The sequence below is a fragment of the Sus scrofa genome, chromosome 1, assembly GCF_000003025.6.
Source record: "Sus scrofa isolate TJ Tabasco breed Duroc chromosome 1, Sscrofa11.1, whole genome shotgun sequence".
In the NCBI taxonomy this organism is placed as follows: Eukaryota; Metazoa; Chordata; class Mammalia; order Artiodactyla; family Suidae; genus Sus; species Sus scrofa.
In genome coordinates this window covers 99,258,660-99,267,533 of record NC_010443.5, presented here as the reverse complement: position 1 = coordinate 99,267,533, position 8,874 = coordinate 99,258,660, and positions in this window count along the sequence as shown.

The following is an 8,874-nucleotide window of genomic DNA, read 5'->3' as shown; positions in this document are numbered from 1 at the left end:
CATAGTTTTGAAAGTCCTAGCCACAGCAATTAGACAAAAAAAAGAAATAAAAGGCATCCATATAGGAAGAGAAGAGATCAAACTGTCACTGTATGCAGATGACATGATACTATACATAGAAAACCCTAAGGACTCAATCCAAAAACTACCTGAACTGATTAATAAATTCAGCAAAGTAGCAGGATATAAGATTAACATTCAGAAGTCAGTTGCATTTCTGTATACCAGCAATGAAACATTAGAAAAGGAATACAAAAATACGATACCTTGTAAAATGGCACCTCACAAAATCAAATACCTCGGAATACACCTGACCAAAGAGGTAAAGGACCTATATGCCGAGAACTATAAAACTTTAATCAAAGAAATCAAAGAAGATGTAAAGAAATGCAAAGATATTCCATGTTCCTGGATTGGGAAAATCAATATTGTAAAAATGGCCATCCTACCCAAAGCAATCCACAGATTCAATGCAATCCCTATCAAATTACCCAGGACATTGTTCACAGAACTAGAACAAACAATCCAAACATTTATATGGAACAACAAAAGACCCAGAATTGCCAAAGCAATCCTGAGAAACAAAAACCAAGCAGGAGGCATAACTCTCCCAGACTTCAAGAAATACTACAAAGCCACAGTCATCAAAACAGTGTGGTACTGGTACCAAAACAGACAGACAGACCAATGGAACAGAATAGAGAATCCGGAAATAAACCCTGACACCTATGGTCAATTAATCTTTGACAAGGGAGGCAAGAACATAAAATGGGAAAAAGAAAGTCTATTCAGCAAGCATTGCTGGGAAACCTGGACAGCTGCATGCCAAGCAATGAAACTAGAACACACCATCACACCATGCACAAAAATAAACTCCAAATGGCTGAAAGACTTAAATATACGACAGGACACCATCAAACTCCTAGAAGAAAACATAGGCAAAACACTCTCTGACATCAACATCATGAATATTTTCTCAGGGCAGTCTCCCAAAGCAATAGAAATTAGAGCAAAAATGAACCCATGGGACCTCATCAAACTGAAAAGCTTTTGCACAGCAAAGGAAACCAAAAAGAAAACAAAAAGACTACTTTCAGAATGGGAGAAAATAGTTTCAAATGATGCAACTGACAAGGGTGTAATCTCTAGAATATATAAGCAACTTATACAACCCAACAGCAAAAAAACCAATCAAGCAATGGAAAAATGGGCAAAAGACCTGAATAGACATTTCTCCAAAGAAGATATACAGATGGCCAACAAACACATGAAAAAATGCTCAACATCGCTGATTATAAGAGAAATGCAAATCAAAACTACCATGAGATACCACCTCACACCAGTCAGAATGGCCATCATGAATAAATCCACAAATAACAAGTGCTGGAGGGGCTGTGGAGAAACGGGAACCCTCCTGCACTGTTGGTGGGAATATAAACTGGTACAGCCACTATGAAGAACAGTTTGGAGATACCTTAGAAATCTATACATAGAACTTCCATATGACCCCACAATCCCACTCTTGGGCATCTATCCGGACAAAACTCTACTTAAAAGAGACACATGCACCCGCATGTTCATTGCAGCACTATTCACAATAGCCAGAACATGGAAACAACCCAAATGTCCATCGACAGATGATTGGATTCGGAAGGTGTGATATTTATACACAATGGAATACTACTCAGCCATAAAAAAGAATGACATAATGCCATTTGCAGCAACATGGATGGAACTAGAGACTCTCATCCTGAGTGAAATGAGCCAGAAAGACAAAGACAAATACCATAGGATATCACTTATAACTGTGATCTAATATCCAGCACAAATGAACATCTCCTCAAAAAAGAAAATCATAGACTTGGAGAAGAGACTTGTGGTTGCCTGATGGGACGGGGAGGGAGTGGGAGGGATCGGGAGCTTGGGCTTATCAGACACTACTTAGAATAGATTTACAAGCAGATCCTGCTGAATAGCATTGAGAACTATGTCTAGATACTCATGTTGCAACAGAACAAAGGGTGGGGGAAAAACTGTAATTGTAATGTATACATGTAAGGATAACCTGACCCCCTTGCTGTACAGTGGAAAAATAAAAAATAAATAAATAAAAGAAAGAAAAAAAAAAAAGAAAGAAAATGAACCCAGATGAAGAATCTCTTAGAGACACTAGAGGGCTCAGTGTACCAGTGATAAGGGACAACCACATCTCTCAGAGGGACAGCAAGACTTCACGTTCACCTCAGCACTGAGTGGGGAAGAGAAGGAAGTCTGAAAATTAAGCCACAGGCTCCTCTTCACACAGGATTGCAGTCTGAATTCACATACCCTCGTGGTCCAGAAAACAACCCTAAAGCCAAGACTCAAAATTGGTTTCCAGGTACCAAGAGAGGTGAGAGCAGCCGTCTCTGGAAGAGCCTGCCTTCAATAAGAGGCATCCCAGGAGGAGTTTTCATCGTTGCTCAGTGGTTAACGAATCCAACTAGGAACCATGAGTTTGCGGGTTCAATCCCTGGCCTCACTCAGTGGGTTAAGGATCCGGAGTTGCTTGGATCTGGCATTGCTGTGGCTGTGGCAGAGGCCAGCAGCTGCAGCTCTGACTGGGCCCTTAGCCCAGGGAACTTCCACATGCCTTGGGAGCACCTAAAGAGAAAAAAAAAAAAGGCACGTCCCAGCTTCAGAGACACTAGGAGAATAACCATCTGCCAATCAGTGAACTAGGGTGCCTCTAATTTTATTAAGCACCAGAAAGCAATAAAATGTACTGAAAATTAAAATTGCTTGTTTGGGAGTTCCCGTCGTGGCTCAGTGGTTAACGAATCGACTAGGAACCATGAGGTTGGGGTTCGATCCCTGGTCTCGTTCAGTGGGTTGGGGATCCTGCGTGGGTTGGGGATCCTGCGTTGCCATGAGCTGTAGTGTAGATCACAGATGGGGCTCGGATCCCACATGGCTGTGGCTGTGGCGTAGGCCGGCAGCTACAGCTCTGATTAGACCCCTAGCCTGAGAACCCCCATGTGCCATGGGTGCGGCCCTAAAAAAACAAAACAAAACAAAATTTGCTTGTTTGAATGTTTGACCATCAGCAGCCCCTGGGATCTTCCAGGGGTCTCAGTGTCCTTATGACAAGCAGCGAACAGCAGTGCTGGGAGGAAGCAACAATGAAATTAAGCAACAAGTGTTTAATTTCCTTTCAGAGGCTGGCAGAGGTGAGAAAAAGCAACTGGCACGAGGAAAATGCAAGTACTGAGAACAATTGAATGGAGAGAGAAAATTCGAGGTGGGCAGAACACACAAGTCTACTGAATGGACAGAGCTGGCATGGGGTGTGGCTCGGTGGGGAGTGCACTCCTGTAACCATCAAATCCACGGGCACAACCCTCAGCACTTCTGAAAGGGGCTCCTTTGCTTCTACAGGTAGGGGATATGATGGTCCCCAGAGGGATCCTATCCTATCTGGGACCCATGGAAAAAACCCTGAAATGATTAAAAGCAAGAAGGTAGAGAATCATAGGTTATCTGGACTAAAACGTCAGAGAAAAGAGAGTTCCAGTCATGCTGAGAACTGAGGAAATGCTGTCTTTGTTTGTTTTCTCTTTTTCTTTTTTCTTTTTTTGCTTGCAAAGAGGTTTGCATGGAGGACATGGGCTCTGAGATGGACCTCAAAGAATTAGAGTGGTACCTGCTGCCCACGATCATTAAAGCTTTATCTCCTGCTTGGGATGCTGTGCCCAATATGGCAGCTGCGCTTCTCAGCTGAGGCCTCCAGCATGAGCCTACCTCTTCTGCTTCTAGACTGCCCCACTTATAGGGGGTCTGGACGGTGCAGGTCTTAGCAACCATTCTCTGCCCCCTCCCAGCCAGGGGCATCTTCCAGGGCTTGGGTGCCTGCCCTGGGGAGAACCAGGGAAGGAGGCAGAACTTTTTGGAAAACTCAGGCCAGGTGATGGGAGGAGGCACTCTATGCTTTTTCTCCAACACTGAATCCAACCCTCCAAGTCCTGAATATCCAGGCCTCATTCCCCAGGCACTTAGCATCTTCAAATAACAATTTTTAAAAAAGGGGAGAAGAGGCATACTTATCAGTAACATTCCTATGAGTTAAGTTAATTCCAAAGAAAGAAAGGAAAAAAAAAAAGTGTACACAGATGCAGAGGCTGTGATTGGCCAAGACGGGTGTGTAGAGATCCTCCCCCCCCATTTGCAGTGCACACAGATCCCATCTCTGGAAGCCAGGAAGGCCTAACCTCACCCTACCTGGATGGAACTCTGAGACCCAAAGATGGAAATGGTTGGCCCACGATCATCAACAGCTGAGATGGCAGAAAGCAGTTGCCCTGGCTTGCTGGCTGCAGGCATGGGGGTCCGGCACTGGATGCCTTTGCAGAGGTCAAGCCCCACCCGGGTGGCGTTTTATCTCTTTCTCTTGTTGTTTTGTAAATTCTCTAAGCTCATCCGCTGACCTCCCTGAGTGCCTTTTATCGCGGAACAAAATAAGCCGAAATAGAGCTCCAAAGGAATCTAGAGACCTCACTCCTAAAACCTCCCAGGACTCTCCTCCATAGTCGTTCCAATACCGGACACCCCTCTCCCAAACATCCTGACTCCAGACTTAATGGCATTAAGAACTCGAACTAGGTCCGTCTACTTCCGCACAAGACGGGTCCTGCTCTTCTCAGAAAGTCAGCCCTGTATCTGTAAAGCCCGGCAGAACCTGAGCTTATGTGGATGTCTCTTTGTGGTGGCTCATTCAGGGTATGTCACATTCACGTCACCGGGGGTGGGGGGCGGGGGGGGGGTCCTGAAGAGCTGGGTTAAAAGCCACTCAGAAGCAGCGGTCCCCAGCCCCACCGTGCTCCAGGGTCCCAGTGGCGAGTGGTTGCCCATATCCCGAGGCCATCCCCTGGGGAAGTGGTTAAATCTGCCCTCCGCGAAAAGAGATCAAAGACAAAAAAACATTGGGTCTTAAGTTTCCTTGCTGGAGCTCCTGGAAATGGGGGAGGAAGAGAGATGCGGAGAAAAGCGGGTGCAGAAGGGGCTGGCGAGGGCAGGGAGGGGAAAGAAGGGAGGAGGGCCCAGAGGCTCGCGAGAGGAGATGGAGCGGAGCAGAGCACAGATTAGCCGCCGGGCCTCGGACCACCGCTCACCCCCAGCAACCTGAGTCACAGGGAAGGCAGCGGGGACTGGAGGCGGCGCTAGACTGAAGCCAGGGCCTCCTGCAGCCTCCCCACGCCCTGCAGCTGTCTGACACCGCCTAGTGGCTCCTCTCTGTACTTCCACCCTCGTTCCCCTCAGCAGCACCCCCCCCCTCCCCCGAGGTGCTTCATTGTCTGACTTCTTCTGGCTGCCGAAACCAGAAACCCCGAAAGTTAACCAGGTCAGTCCCCCCAAAGGCTTAACATCACCCGCCAACCTTAGGGGTGGTCAGAACTGCTGCCTCCCTTTACCTATGAAGGGCTCCCAACTTTTTTTTTTTTTCTTTTTTTCTTTTTAGGGCGCACCCGCTGGGCTTATGGAAGTTCCCAGGCTAGGGGTTGAATCAGAGCTGCAGCTGCCAGCCTACACCACAGCCACAGCAATGCAGGATCCAACCCGCGTCTGCAACCTACACCAGAGCTCATGGCAACACTGGATCCTTAACCTACTGATCCTTAACCTACTTAACCTACTGGATCCTTAACCTACTGAGCATCCTCTTGGATACTAGGTGGGTTCCTTACTACTAAGACACAACTGGTACTCCTGTCTTTTTCTTTTCTTTTTTTCTTTTTTCTTTTTTTAGGGGCTCCCATTTTTTACCCATAGGGTCAGATTTTCACTTGTAAATAATGGTGCTGATGGAGCTGGAATGCTGGCCTCCTAGCTCCTTCCCTGGCTTCTGGGTACGCCCTGACACCCATCGAGACTGTTCCACCCAGCTCTTAGCCTTCCACCACCTCTGATTCTTGTGCAGTGTTCTCAGTATTTATCTACCTGTGTCTTATTAATCCAGGCCTGGAATGCTGTAGTGATGTTGGGCTGTACCTGCAGTCTGCCCCGGGGCATACATGCACACTGAGGACCTCTTAGGAAACCCAGCATATATTAAATTCCCATATGTAAGTGAGTTTGTTTCTGGACTTGCTATTCTGTTCCATTGATCCAGTTGTCTCTGACCAGTCAAATGTCTTTTCTATTTTAATGTCTTCATAGCTCACTGTCCTTTCTTTAAATTGACTTTCTGTTATTGACCACTTCACAAGACTCAGAATAAACTTATGATGATACAGAATTTATGTCTTTTTAGGGCCGCACCTGCAGCATATGGAGGTTCCCAGGCTAGGGGTCCAATCAGAGCTATAGCCGCTGGCCTATGCCACAGCACAGCAATGCCAGATCCGATGCACCTCTGCAACCTACACCACAGCTCAAGGCGATGATGGATTCTTAACCCACCGAGAGAGGCCAGGGGTCAAACTTGTGTCCTCATGGATGCTAGTCGGGTTCGTTAAGCACTGAGCCATAACAGGAACTCCCAATACTGAATTTTGAAACAAGCATCTGAAGATTTACTACCCCAAATGTGTGTTTTCTCCCTGATGGATTACTTCTTTTTTTTTTTTTTTTTTTTTTTCCCTAATAGCAGTGTTTCTGCTAAGAGCAATTTCAAAACTGCACTTTGGGGATTATCTTCCCAGTTGGCTTCCACAGTCTGTAAAAATTTTCCTTTCATTACTATTCATTTTTACTCAGAAGCAGCGGCCCCCAGCCTCACAGTGCTCCAGGGCCCCAGTGCCGAGTGGTTGCAAAACCATACTGCTATCCAGCTCAAGAACCAGGCCCTTCTCCAAGCTGGGCAAGGAGGACCTGGAGCCTGGGGACCAGCCTGGGGCCAGAGTAGAGAGGTGACAACTCAGGTGCTGCTGATAGGCCCAGAGCTGCATGAGGGGAGAGGGGGTACAAAGAAAAGGAATCCAAGGCAGTTTGAAAGATGAACTCGGCTGAGGACAGACTGGATGTCAGGAATGTGCTCCTTAATGAAGGCTGCCCCTTCCCACCCACCACTGATCCATCCTCCAACTTGCTAGAACATGAGTCAAGTTATATCACATGCCTGCCTCCTGGGACTCAAGCCCCTTGGTGTTCCAGCCCTGGCTCCCTGTCCCACTACCTGAGTCTCATTGCAGAGCCCCCAAGCAGCCGTGGGGTCTCTGCTCTCTGGGACCATATTTGAACTGAGCCCTCCACCAGATTCATCCTCTTCAACCTCTGCATTAATCTGCTTAGGCAGCCACAGCAAAGTAATGCTGACGGGGTGGCCAAACAATACACTTATTTTCTCCCAGTGCTTGAGGCTGGAAACCCAAGGTCAAAGTGCCAGCAGGGTGGGTTTCTTCTGAAGCCTCTTCTCTTGATGTAGACAGCCATCTTCTCCCAGTGTCTTCCAGGATCTCCCTGGTGTTTGTCCACATTCTACCTTCTTCTTCCTATTGGTACTCTAGTTATATTGAACCAGGGCCCACCCTAATGACCTCATTTCAATTCAGTTTCGTCTTTATTATTTTTATTTGTTTGTTTATTTTTTCATTTTTGGCCGCCCCATAGCATACGGAGTTCCTGGGCCAGGGATCAGATCCAAGCCACAGGCATGACCTAAGCCATATCTCAGCAGCAATGCTGAATCCTTAATCCACTGTGCCAGGCCAGGGATCAAACCTATATCCCAGAGCTCCCAAGATGCTGCCAATCCCATTGTGCCAGAGCAGAAACTCCCAGTTAACTCTTGAAAGACCTTTTCTCCTAATACAGTCAAATTCTGAGGTCTTGAGGGTGAGGACTTCAATATATGAATTTACAGTTTAACCCATAACATGTGGTAGAATCCTACTCAAACCCCAGACCTTCTTCAGTGTGTCAACACCTTCCAGCCCATCCCCTCATCCCAGCTGGCTCTCTCCCCAGGGACAAAATGAACACCTCCCTCTTCTGAGCAGCCACGGGTCGACTCCTTTCCCTCTTGCAGCATCTATCACAACACCCTCTAATGAGCTGTTCGCTGTGTTCCCTTCTTTACTGTGAGCTGCCTATAAAAGCCACTCCTCTTCAGCTCCTGGCTTCTAGATATTAAACACACAATCTCCCCTCTTTGGGTCTCAAATCTTCCACAGGAATGAAAAACACCAGACTCCAACTCAGCAAGGCTCAGTGCCTGCTTTCTGCATCAGAGTGCCTGGCACATGGTGAGGGCTATAGTGGTGTTTGCTCTGCCCATTGTTATCTGACCTTTGTCCAAAGGTGTGGCGCGTAAATGTGGATGTCTGCGGAGATGTGAAATCATACACATCTGGACTGAGATTGGTGGGAAGGGAAAGTAAACATGCCGTGTGTCAGCCAGAGCTCTACAGATGGGCCTTATTCCAGCAGAGGTGGTGCAATCATTATTAGAATAGAAACAGCATGAAACTGGCCTCTCCACTGTGCCACTTTCACGGATAAGACAGGTTCAGCGTCAGACCTGCACAGCTGATCCCTCCCAGAGGACCATGGACTTTTCTGTGGGTGCTGGGAAGAAGAGTGGCACTGTGGGCCAAAGCCTGAAGAAATTGCTTAAGAAGCACATGGCAGGAGTTCCCATCGTGGCTCAGTGGTTAACAAATAGGACTAGGAACATGAGGTTGCACGTTCGAACCCTGGCCTCACTCAGTGGGTTAAGGATCTGGCATTGCTGTGAGCTGTGGTGTAGGTCACAGATGCGGCTCCAATATGGTGTTGCTATGGCTGTGACATAGGTCGGCCGCTATAGCTCTGATTAGACCCCTAGCCTGGGAACCTCCATATGCCAAAGGTGCAGCCCTAAAAAGCAAAAAAAAAAAAAAAAAAAAAAAAAAAAATGAA